Raw genomic sequence first — 12,946 nt, forward strand, 5'->3', positions numbered from 1 at the left:
CCCACTTCATTGGTCCAACCTACACCTAAACTTCCACAGTCTGTATTTACAAAATAGTTTCTTTTCCCATCCCCTATATCTAAAGCCAAGGTAGTAGCGATTTTTATTCATAAGACCTGTCACTTTGTTCAGTTATCACAACTCACCGAGTATGATGACAGGGCACTGTCAAAGTCAATATTTATGCCCCTAATACTCGTTCCATTAACTTTTTTGTCTAGTACCCTGAGGAGATTGCCTGAGTTCCAGCAAGGTCTCTTAATTTTTTGGGTGGGATTTTCATTTACCTCCAGACCCCCTATTGGATACATCCTCTGGGAAAACTGCCTTTTCTTTTAATGCTCTCAAAGACTTTAAGAAAATGCTTGCTACCCTGTATCTGGTGGATTGCTGAAGAGCTAAACACTCCTCTAATAAGGACTACAGCTATTATTCTAGTGTGCATGATTCCTACTTTAGACTAAACCTTATTTTTGTTGATCAGTATTACCTGCATAGCATCCAGGACAGGGATCTTAAACTGGCGGCCCTCCAGCTGTTGCAAAACTACAAGTCCCATCATGCCTCTGCCTGTGGGAGTCATGCTTGTAACTGTCAGCCTTGCAATGCCTCATGGGACTTGTAGTTTTGCAACAGCTGGAGGGCCGCCAGTTTGAGACCCCTGGTCCAGGACATGTCTATTGATCACATTACCATATCTGACCATGCCCCGGTCTCTGTCACTTTTTCACTTACTGATATTGGCCGCAAAGACTGGACCTGGCTGCTCAATGAAAACCTTTTAGACAATAGTACCGACCTAGCAGATCTGGAATCCACCTTTAACTCTTATTTAGAATTGAACACCATCAGCGAGGTCTCCATGCAGGCTGTATGGGAGGGACATAAGGCAAGTATCCGAGGAGTAAACAAAAAAGAAAAGAAAACAAGTCCTGAATCAAAAATCAACGGTGAAAAATGATTTTTCAAACCGTAATGCCACTTACCAAAGTACGGTACTGTTGCTGTAGCCAAACAAACTATGCATACTAAAGAAAACCCTGGTATTGCTACCAGGATCAAAAAGCGGCTACTTCCACAACAGAGGGTCTTAGTCATGATTTTGATTCTATAAAAATACAAAATTTATTAATTCCACTAGGGGCGCAATTTACATGAATTCATGGTGCGACTTTAAATATTGAAGCAGCTTCATTCACAGTACTTTTAAAGGTTTTTTTCGAAAAGATAAAACCCCTGAAAACATGATTCTATAAAAACAGTCAAAAAACGTGGAAACACACACACACGACAATACACATATACAATCAAAAAACAAAAAGTCTGGACACCAGCATACCATTTACAGAGAAACTGACATGCGATTAAATTGCATTAAAATTAAAATGCATATGAAAAAATTAATGAAGAAAATTCTCCCATTCAAATAAAAAAATTATTTACAGTTTCACTGTAAATGACCCCCCGGGGGATCTCGATCATGATATGATAACCTTCAATCAAAAACTTGCAGGTTGGTTTAAAAATTAATAATGTTTCTATTACTAGATGACCTATCGTCAAATCTTGTTGCTAATTTGTTGCGATGTTGTATCCTTAAGTTGTGGATCATTACACTTTTTGAATAGTTGACTTAACATCACTCCTTTAGACACTGTGTAGTCCCATTTGAGATATTGGTCATTTAGAGATACACTCCGATATGTTATCCAGATCAACACTGGAATTTGCAATGAGGTCCCAACGGGTTGATAAATGCCTTATAAATAATGTATAAATCAGGGTTGTATGCCCAAATCCACAGCAAATACCCCAACAAAAATGCAATGAACATCCAAAAACAGCTTCAGTGCACAATATGACCGACTTTTCTCCAAGATGAATAATTTGAGCATAGTGCTTATTGGCAATGAGGATGTTTCTTCAAAAGTCAGTCTTTTCCAAGAAGCACAATCTGGTATTTCAAGGAAAAGGCACGCCCATACATTACTACCCTGTTGAATTCAATAGTCGTTATATCCCGTTCGATCCTTGCACGGACTGGAATTATATCACATTGATGTTTCTTTAGGCTCATAAGAGCTCCGCGATGGAAAAACCCGTCCTTCAAAGCAAGGTCGCTGGGTCTGCAATACTCGCGGCACTGGCCGTGCGAGATGTATGGTTAGGGTGGATGCTGAGCAGACATCTCCTATCCTGCGGTTCAGTTTGAATGGGGCATATCGTAGGCTGGCGTCACTTCGTCTGGACTAGGTGGGGCTAGGGGCTGTCAGTCCCTTTTATCAGCAAGTCCAAGTTCCAACAGCACCGCCCTAAATCTAAATCAGGGGATACACACGTGTCGTTTTCCAGTTTTCTGAATGAAGTAATCCACACGTAACCTGAACAAAGTTATTACTCCTGCGAGTTGCCATTTCTTTCCAATTCAATGCGTCATCATATCATCTCACTTTGGATTTTCCACCAAACCTTCCTATGTATTTAAAACTGCATTAAAAAGAGAACCTAGCTGAGTACAATGACTCACATGTTCTGTCAATGCATTTACCACAATACTTCTTAGGACCACATTGATCCAAACAATGAAACAGACACGAGTGTGGAATAAACACAAAGGGAGGGAGGATCAAGAAGACGAAAAAGCAGAAGAACAAAAGGAAAGAAGAGGTAGGAGCAGTAAAGGCTATTAATAAGCCCACATATGAAGATAATAAATAATGCAAAAGGAATATTAGCTTAGGAGGAGAAAATATGAATTTAAATTATTTACAAAAACCAAAGGAGAGTAGAGAAAGAAGAGAGAATGAAAAAAGAGGGAGAGAGAAGAGAGGAGAAGAAAAGGAGAACACAAAAAGATGAGATGCAGGGAGACAGGGGGAGAGGAGGGAAGGGGAGAGGAGAGGGAGTGAAAAGGGGGGGAGAAAGGGGAGAGGGGAGAGGGATGAAAATGGGGGGGAGGGGGAAAGGTGGGAGAGAAAAAAAAAAGGGGAGCAAGTAAGTGAGGAGGTTAAGAAGGGGGAGGGGTAAAAGTTGGCAGGTGAGGGGAAAAGGGGAATGAAAGGAAAAGGGAAGAGGGGGAGAGGGAGAGGAGAAGGAGGGAAGGGGTGGGCCTGGTGGAGGAGATCAAGTTTCAAGGAAAACCTGGAGATTCAGTTCAGTGTTAAGTCCTTGAGGGGCAAGGGACCCCAACCGATAAATTCACCACTTCTCCTTCTGGAGAAGGGTGCGGTTGAAGTCCCCTCTCCTTGATGGTAGTTTAGGCACATAAATGCCTTTAATCTTCAGGCCATCAGGTTTTCATTGATGACATAAGGCAAAATATTTAGCCAATGGTTTCTCTTGAACCTTCTCTGGATCTCTCTCCTTTCCCCCCTTAATTTACCGCAAATGCTCACCAATTCGAATTTTGAGGGGTCTTTTGGTCTTACCGATATAAATTTTTGGACAGGGGCAGGTACTACTCGTAGAGCAATTGATGAGACCAAAAGATCCCTCAAAATTCGGATTGGTGAGCATTTGCTGGAAATTAAGGGGGAAAAGAGTTTTGCGGACCCAGCGACCCTGCTCTGAAGGACAGGTTTTTCCATTGCGGGGCTCTTATGAGCCTAAAGAAACATCAATGTGATATAATTCCAGTCCATGCACGGATCGAATGGGATATAATGACTATTGAATTCAACAGGGTGGTAATGTATGGGCGTGCCTTTTCCTTAAAATACCAGATTGCGCTTGTTGGAAAAGACTGACTTTTTGGATGTTCATTGCATTTTTGTTGGGTTATTTGCTGTGGATTTGGGCATACAACCCTGATTTATACATTCTTTATAAGGCATTTATCAACCAGTTGGGACCTTATTGCAGATTTCAGTGTTGGTCTGGATAACATATCGGAGTGTATCTTTAAATGACCAATATCTCAAATGGGACTACACAGTGTCTAAAGGAGTGATGTTAAGTCAACTATTCAAAAAGTGTAATGATCCACAATTTAGGGATACAACATTCCAACAAATTAGCGATAAGATTTGACCATAGGTCATCTAGTGATAGAAACATTATTAATTTTTAAACCAACCTGCAATTTTCTGATTCAAGGTTATCATATCATGATCGAGATCCCCCGGGGGTCATTCACAGTGAAACTGTAAATATATTTTTTATTTGAACGGGAGAATTTTCTTCAATCATTTTTTCATATGCATTTTCGCATTAATGCGATTTAATCGCATGTCAGTTTCTCTGTGAATGGTATGCTAGTGTTGGGACTTTTTGTGTTTCTTTTTTAATTGTATATGTGTATTGTCGTGTGTGTGTGTTTGCACATTTTTTGACTGTTTTTATAGCATCATCTTTTCAGGGGTTTTTTCTTTTCGGAAAAATCCTTTAAAAGTACTGTGAATGAAGCTGCTTCAATATTTTTTTTTTTTTTAATTGGAAAAACCAACTTTATTGAAAAAAGTATGCATGGTACATAAATCAATATAGACCAACATAGCCTTGACAATAGTAAATACATGAATATATTGAAATGTCTCTATAGCCTGCAGTAAAACACATCAATGGAAATGGAGTCAGTGTACAACATATATAAAAGAAAGAGAGAATACAAAAAGGGGAAAGGGGGGAAATAGGAGGTGAGGCTATTAGGTGCACGTTTCACCGTCTGCTAACCATCTGCTCCAGACCTTTTCATATTTAGGCGAACACCCTCTATGAACACAAATCAGTTTTTTGTATGGAAGAGTGTCATTAACCTCCTTCTTCCAGCATTTAATTGTAGGGGGCAGGGCCTGCATCCACATACGGGCTACCGCTTTCCTTGCCAAGAATAGGGTCTCGTGCAAAAAGGTACAGAGGGGTATGTCTGTGTCTAAGCCCGGCAGCAGACCGAGTAGGCACATTTTTGTGTCTAGTGTAGCAGGAGAGCCCATCTGATCATGCAAGAAGCGGATCACCTGTATCCAGTAAGTTTGGATAGTTGGGCAGGACCATATAAGGTGGTAGAAGGAGACTGGGGTGTGGTCGCATCGGCAGCACCCTGGATTGTACATGGGTTTAAAACACGCTATCTTCTGGGGGGTCAGATACGTCCTATGTATGATATACAACTTCGTGAGGCGGTCTGATAACTTAGGGGATACCTTTTTCACGTCTTCCAAAATCTCATCCCAATCCTCATCCTCAATCCGTCTGATGTCTGCCTCCCACCTTTTCTTGGCAGCATAGGCCAAGGTCGTGGTACTGGGGAGACGGATAGCGGAGTATAGAGTGGAGATTAATTTGGCAGACTAAGTACCAGTGACTGTGTCTACTATAGAGGGAACTGCCAGGGAAGGGTTAAGGCCTCTAAACTGGGTTTGTATAGCGTGATGAAGTTGTAAATATCTAAAGAGAATACAGTTAGGAAGGGAATATTCGTCCTTTAGCTTTGGAATGTTTTAAGTCCCGTAGTGGTCATGACCTGATGTAAGTATAAAATCACATGGCGTATTCACACCGTAGGGTCTGGGATGGACAACAGTTTAAGTAGATGCGTGTTAAAGCAGAGAGGTGTATGGGAGTGGATCTGCGGGGTTCCGAGTTTTTGTAGTGCCACCCGCCATACCCTCCGGTGGTGTGTCAGCATATCTGTGTTGTAGTGGGGGGAACGTCTTGTCATCGACGCTCTAAGGACTGATTGAAGCAGGGTGTGGGCTAGGTCATCAGGGTGCTCACATAGTAGTGACTGGTATCGATGTTGCTCATTTTTGTCAAAATGAAAGAAATGAGAAATGGGACAGTTGGGACGCAAGGTAATACTCCTGAAAGTCTGGAAGGGCAGCTCCTCCCAGTGTCACCGGGTTTTTTAAGGTTTTCCAAGATAATTTGTGTCTACTGTGCCCCCATATAAATGAATTAAGAATAGATTTGATTGTCTTGAAGAATTTTTGTGGTATGTATAGGGGGGCATGCCACACCAGATAAAGTATCTTTGGGAGGAGTATCATCTTGACTAAACTGATGTGTCCCATAACACCTAGGGGAAGTCTGGCCCAAATCTGAGTTTTGGTCTTGATCAGGGCATACAAAGGTTCAATGTTTAAGAGTGTATAGTTTGCGAGTGATCTAGTGACCTGCACACCAAGGTACTTGATCACGAAGACCCTTGCGAGGGTCAGAGGAGGGGACGTGAACGGGGAGGGGAAATGGTCAATCGGAAGGATCTGGGACTTAGACCAGTTAATGCTCAGGCCCGAGTGGGTACCGATACGTTCTATAGAATGGAGGGCTGCAATCAGGGAGTGACCAGAGTCCGCCAGATACAAAAGCGTATCATAGGCGTACATGCCAATCTTTTCTTCCAGATTCCCTATCTTGAGACCATGGATGCTAGTATCTGCACGAATCATAATGGCCAATGGCTCTACAGCCAGTGCGTATAGCATAGGGGAAAGAGGACAGCCTTGTCGGGTCCCCCTTTCTAGCGGGAATTGATCAGAGAGCCAGCCGTTCACGAACACTCTGGCCTTTGGAGATTGATAGAGGAGCTGAACCCAACGGATAAAGTTGGGGCCAAATCCGAATCCCGAAAGGAACTCCCATAGGTAGTTCCACTCCACTGAGTCGAAGGCCTTGGCGGCATCCAAAGCCACCACGACCCTCGGACCGATTTCATCCTATTTTTCCCTGGCATGAAGCCAGTCTGATCAGGGTGGATCAGTGACAGAATGACCTGGTTAAGGCGGGAGGCTAAAATCTTGGGCAGTATCTTTATGTCGACCTGTAGCAAGGAAATAGGTCTATACGATTCTGGGTATTTAGGGTCCTTACCAGATTTAGGGATTACCATAATTTGGGCCTCTCTCATGGAGGGGGGTAAAAAGCCCATATCAAATAAGGATTTGTACAGGTCATAAAGTTTAGGGATTAGAATTTCAGAGTAGGTGGCATAGAATTCGAGTGGTAAGCCATCTGATCCTGGGCCCTTAGATGTGGCTAAGCAGGAGATCTTTGGTCAGTTTAGGGAATTTAACTCCCACTAGGTAGTCCCTGGTCTCTTGGGGAGTGTGAGTGACACAGGAAGTGTAGAGTGTACAATAGAATTTCCCAAATTCCTCCGTCACTTGTTGCGGATCAGTGATGTCGTTCCCCTGCTGATCCGTCAACGACACCACCACAGGGGGACGCGCATCTAAATGAGCAAGATACGCAAGTAGTTTGCCCGATCTTTCTCCATATTCAAACACCCTTTGTTTACAGAAAAAAATGCATTGTTTAGCTTTTTCAATGTGTAGTTGGGAAACTTGTCGTGCCTGAATTTTAAGATTATTAGCAGTGCTGGGCGAGGGGTCCCGATGGAATGCCTCCTCCAACACCTGCAGATGTTCTGTAGCCTGTTGGACAATAATTTTTGATGACCTTTTAACTCTGTTAATATGCATGGAAAGGAGGGAGCAGGCGTGGATTTTAAACATCTCCCATACCAAGTTATATGTGGCTGAGTCCCTGTTGGCCGTGAAATAATATTGTAGCCAAGTACTTGTGACAATTTGCTTTCGGTACACCAACGTCAGATTGTACCAGGCAAATTTCCCTGCCCCAGCTGCTGCACCACAGAAAGAAATTTGCTCCCAACCATCCACATGCCCAGCGGTTGAATGCTAGCTTGGCAAAATTGCTAGCACTTCAACTGCTACCTTTTCAGTTGGTAGACTCTGTTGCCCCCTTCCGTGAGTTTGTGGAATGTGCGGTTCCTCAGTGGCAGGTACCCAAACGCCACTTTTTCTCACGGAAGGCGATTCTGGCTTTCTACCGGCATGTGGAAGGCAATGTCTTGGCCTCGCTGGACAGGGCGGTCAGCGGTAAGGTGCATATTACCGCTGACTCATGGTCCAGCAGGCATGGACAGGGACGTTACCTAAGTTTCACGGCTCATTGGGTGACTCTGCTGGCGGCTGGGAAGGATGCAGGACAAGGTGCAGTAGTGTTGGAGGTTGTTCCACCTCCACACCTCCAAAATGCCACTACTAATGATTGTGACACACCTCTCTCCTCCACCCCCTCCTCTTCTTCTTCCTCCATGGCCTCTTCCTGTGCTTTGTCCTCGGAACCAGCAGTGCTCCATAGGCGTTCAAGGGGCTACGCAAGTACGCAGGCCAAAAGATGCCATGCGGTGCTTGAGCTTTTCAAAACAGGTGTCTCCACACAACACCTGTTTTTACACTGCCTATGCTGATGCTGAGTGACTATCCTGTTATGCTGAGTAATAATCCTCTTCCTCCTCAATGATCATGCTAATAGCTTGTAAGAACATTTTTGGTTCTGGGCGCCGCCACCAGTGCCTAAGGCCAAATTTTTCAGCCCCTGTTTAACAGGGGCATGCAATTACAATTACAATTTTTGATGCAATTCTTTGCAGCGGGGCTAGTTCCTGCGCTCCAACTAGAGTATCTGTGAGGGGTTGCAGTGTTGTGGCACCAGCACCAGTGCCTAAGGCCCAATTTTTCAGCCTCTGTTTACAGGGGCGTGTAATTACAATTTTTGATGCAATTCTTTGCAGCAGGGCTAGTTCCTGCGCTCCAACTAGAGTATCTGTGAGGGGTTTCAGTGTTGTGGCACCAGCACCAGTGCTTAAGGCCCAATTTTTCAGCCCCTGTTTAACAGGGGTGTGTAATTACAATTTTTGATGCAATATTTCACAGCAGGGCCCGTTCCAGCGCCCACCAAGAGTAACTGTGAGGACTTACAGTGTTGTGTCACCAACACCACCACCATCACCAAAGGCCCAATTTTTCTGCCCCTGCTCAACAGGGGCATGTAATTACAATTCTTTATCTAATATTTCACAGCAGGGCCCTGTTAGGGCTTACAGTGTTGTGGCAACACCAACACCTAAAGCCCAAATTTCTGCAGAGTATATAGGGCAGGCCCCTACATTCAAACATCAAACTTACAAACAACTCCTACTTGCAAACGGAAGGAGACAACAGGAAGTGAGATGAAATCTACCCCTAGGAAGGGAAATTCTCTCCTGTAAGAGTTAATATTGGAAAAACGTTTCTCCTTTCCACTGATGCTTTATCACCAATCCTTGTTTCACTAAAAACCCCAAATTTTCAAAAAACATTTGTCATTGGGACAAATAGAATAGATTTTTTTGGCTGGAGCTACACTTTAAAAATGTACCAGTTCAAAATTACAAACAGATTCTACGTAACAAATCTACAGTCCCTGTTCACCTTAATATCCATACAAGACCCAAAGGGCCTGGTAATGGACTGGGGGTGGGGTACCCATGCCGTTTGTCTCACTGATTTTCAGCCATATTGCCAGGACCCGACATTACATTAAAGCCGCAAGCAATTTTAAATGACTTTTGTTAGGCGCCCGTCTTCTCCTTGTGGCCTAGGCTCTTGAGATGGCTCAGTGGAGGACCACGCCGGCGGACAATCAATTACACATACACAATGTACGTGCTGAATGATTACAATGGTTTATTGAATGGTTTGCTGTTTTATGCTGTGCCTCTACAAGACTCTGCCCCATTTGGGGGCCAATCAAAATAATACACATAAATGTTCATTAGCATATTAGTAATTTCTTAATCTTGTGATTTTCCATATATTAGTAATGTCTTCATCTTGTGACCTTAATGTTAACCTCTATAGTTCAGGCCATTACAGTTCAATGATTCCTTACTTTCTGTTAACGTCTGCTGACCATGAGATGCCCAGCCACAACTTCCTAAAAAAAAGCTAATTCTGGCCGTTGTTGGCCTTCTCATACCCAGCAACAGTGTACAGAGATAAAAACCACAGACAGATGTTTCCTAAGATGAAGACATCAGACAGGAATAGACAGACAGGGTGATATTGCAATGAGATAATTCAGTCATTAAGTAATACTGTCATGAGATACAATTTGTCACATTCACTGAAATATAATTCATTAAGCAGATAAGCAATCCTGAACTTATATCCTCAGGGTAAAATCAATAATCAAAATCAATAACCAATAATGCAATGTATTATGGAATCTCCTTACAATCCTCCCTTTGACCATTCGATATCATCGAAATGGTCATTCTACCTTTTCGTCACGCCTTAAGGATTCATATCCTGGTGAATACTATCAGAATCAGACATGTCCAGAAGCATAATGTTTTTCCTGACACAAAGGTAGAAATCATTTTGTCAGGTACTGTGTACAAAGTTCTGTTACTCGTCTCTTCTTGTTGGTGGGGGATTTGTCTCGTCGTCCAGAGAGATTTGTTTTATGCCTTCTTGAATGTCCTTCAAATCTGGTCGCTGTTCCTGGTCAGAGGAGTCTTGGGGTGCTGGAGGAGGGTCAGGGGTCTGAGGTTGCTGTGGACACTTTTTTAATCGGCTGGCGTGGATCCAGGTGTTTCCTAGATCGGTCAGTACAGCAGTTCTGGAAACCTTCTCTATCTTCCAAGGTCCAGAGAAAATGGGTCCAACCTTCTTTTTGTGTGCCAGCTGTTTCACCAGTACTTTGTCTCCTGGGATGAAGGGATGAGTAGGTTCTGTTGAAAGAGGAGAAAAGGTGACAGAGACTTGTTCGTTCATATCCTGTAGCATACTTACCAGATTTTTCACGTACATTTCCTGTTGGGAATAGATGTTAATGTCAGTGTTTTGATCTAAGAGGGGCAGCTCTATGTTTGCAGGAACTCCCATCAAAATCTCAAAGGGCGAGAGTTTTGTTCTAGCATGTGGTGTTGTTCTGATCTGAAATAGGACAGAAGGAAGGTAATCCAACCATCCTTTCATGGTGCCCCCCGTAGCCTTTTTTAACTTGTCCTTAATGTTCCTATTCATTCTCTCCACTACTCCTGCACTTTGTGGGTGGTAAGGGATGTGCAATTTCCACTGTAAGCCTAGTAGCTTAGCTAAAGTCTGTGTAACAGAGGAGCTGAAGGCAGGCCCTCTGTCTGACCATATGGCCGTTGGTATTCCGAACCTACAAACCCAATGGTTCAGTATGCATTTGGCAGCAATTTTAGCAGTCTCACCTGTACACGGAATTCCTTCAACCCAACCTGACCATTTGCATACGATCACGCAAAGGCATTTCAAATTGCCTTTTTGTTTGGGCATGTGTGTAAAGTCTATTTGCAAATCTGTTAGGGGACCCAGGGGTGGGGGCAGGTGGCCATGTAATCCATGATTTTTTCCTTGGACATTGTTTTGTGCACAGGTCAGACAACTGCTGGTGAGGAGTTTCGCCTGTTTACTCAAATTGTTAGTGCAGAAAGACTTTGTGTATATGTTTGTTAGGGCGGTGGTACCTATATGTCCTGGACCATGGAGATAGGAAAGTATGAGAACACTGCTTGATTCTGGTATGCCCAATATCTTCCCCTCTTTTGACCAAAGACCTTCTTGGTCCTTGGTCAATCCATCCTTGACCCAAAAAGAAACATCCTCCTCTGTAGCTAATCCCTGTATCTGTGCCACAACGGTTTTAAAATTGGGTGATGTAAAATGTTCCTTGAAGAACATTGTTGTGGGGGCTGGCTGACCAATGTATAGGGCAGCGGCCTTTTTTGCTTCTCTGTCTGCCAGCGCGTTTCCTTTGGAAATTCTGCTGTTATCTGATGAATGTGCCTTTACTTTGATGACCGCTATCCGCTTTGGGAGAAGAATCGCTTGCAGGAGTGCTTTAATTTGCGTAGAGTTAGCAATTGGCTTGTTGTCAGCAGTTTTAAATCCTCTATTTGCCCATATTACGCCATAGTCATGCGTGACCCCAAAAGCGTACCTACTATCTGTGTAGATGTTTACCTCCTGATCTGAGAAAAGTATGCAAGCTCTTGTGAGCGCCTCCAATTCTGCTACCTGTGCCGAGGAGGGTGGTAAGGCTTTTGCTTCCAATACCACGTCAGGGAGTTGGACAATGGCGTACCCTGTCAGGAATGTTGCATCAGAGGGGCGGGAACAACTGCCGTCTATGAAGACGTCCTGTACTCCTGGTAGGGGAATGTCAGTGAGATCTGGGCGAGGGCTGGTTATTGCTGCAACCTGTTCAACACAATTGTGCTTCTGATCAGGGTCTCGTGGTAGCCTGAGCAAAGAGTGTAAAAGACGGACAGTGGGATTACTTGGTGGTGCGTGTTTGAGGGTGAGGTTATCAGTATTCAGAAGTGTGATTTCATACCCACTAAGCCTTTGTGCTGTCATATGCTGTGTGTTCATGTTTTGCAGGAGGTGAGTTACTGAATGAGTAGTGTAGACAGTCAGTTCATGGCCTAATACTGATTTGTTAGCCTCCTGAACTGCCATAGCACAAGCAGCAAGATTTTGTAGACAAGATGGCATCCCTTGTACTTGGGTAGGCAACTTTTTTGAGAGATAGGAGACTGGTCGGTACCCGGTTCCATGTTGCTGTGTCAAAACCGCAGCAAAAGAATTTCCCGATACCACACAGTATAATTGAAAGGGTTTGCCATATTCTACCAATCCCAGGGCGGGGGCCTGAGTCAGACTTTGTAACAAGGCCTGAAAAGCACAGAGCCTTTCTGTTGTCCAATCTACTGTCTTTGGGGCGGTGGACAAGGTAGCCTCCCTCAGAATGCCATCATAATATGAACAATCTGGGATCCATTGGCGGCAATATACGATTGCGCCCAAAAATGAGAGCAAAGTTGCTTTGTCTCTTGGAGGACTGAGAGCCTGCAGGGCTGCGGCACGTTTGGGGGATACCAGCCTGGTTCCCTCCTTCAGAATGCATCCCAGGTATTCTACCTGACTTTGACACCATTGTATTTTCTTCCGTGATGCTAGGTGGCCAGACCTGGCCAGGTGATGTAACAGAGATGTGGAATCGACCGCACAATCTTCAGCAGATCGACTGCACAGGAGCAAGTCGTCCACATACTGTATTAGTACCGACCCGCGCTCAGCAGTCCATGACTTAATTGTCTCATTAAGGACCATGGAGAAGGCTG

This window comes from Aquarana catesbeiana, linkage group LG01 (genome assembly GCF_042186555.1).
Source record: "Aquarana catesbeiana isolate 2022-GZ linkage group LG01, ASM4218655v1, whole genome shotgun sequence".
Classification (NCBI taxonomy): Eukaryota; Metazoa; Chordata; class Amphibia; order Anura; family Ranidae; genus Aquarana; species Aquarana catesbeiana.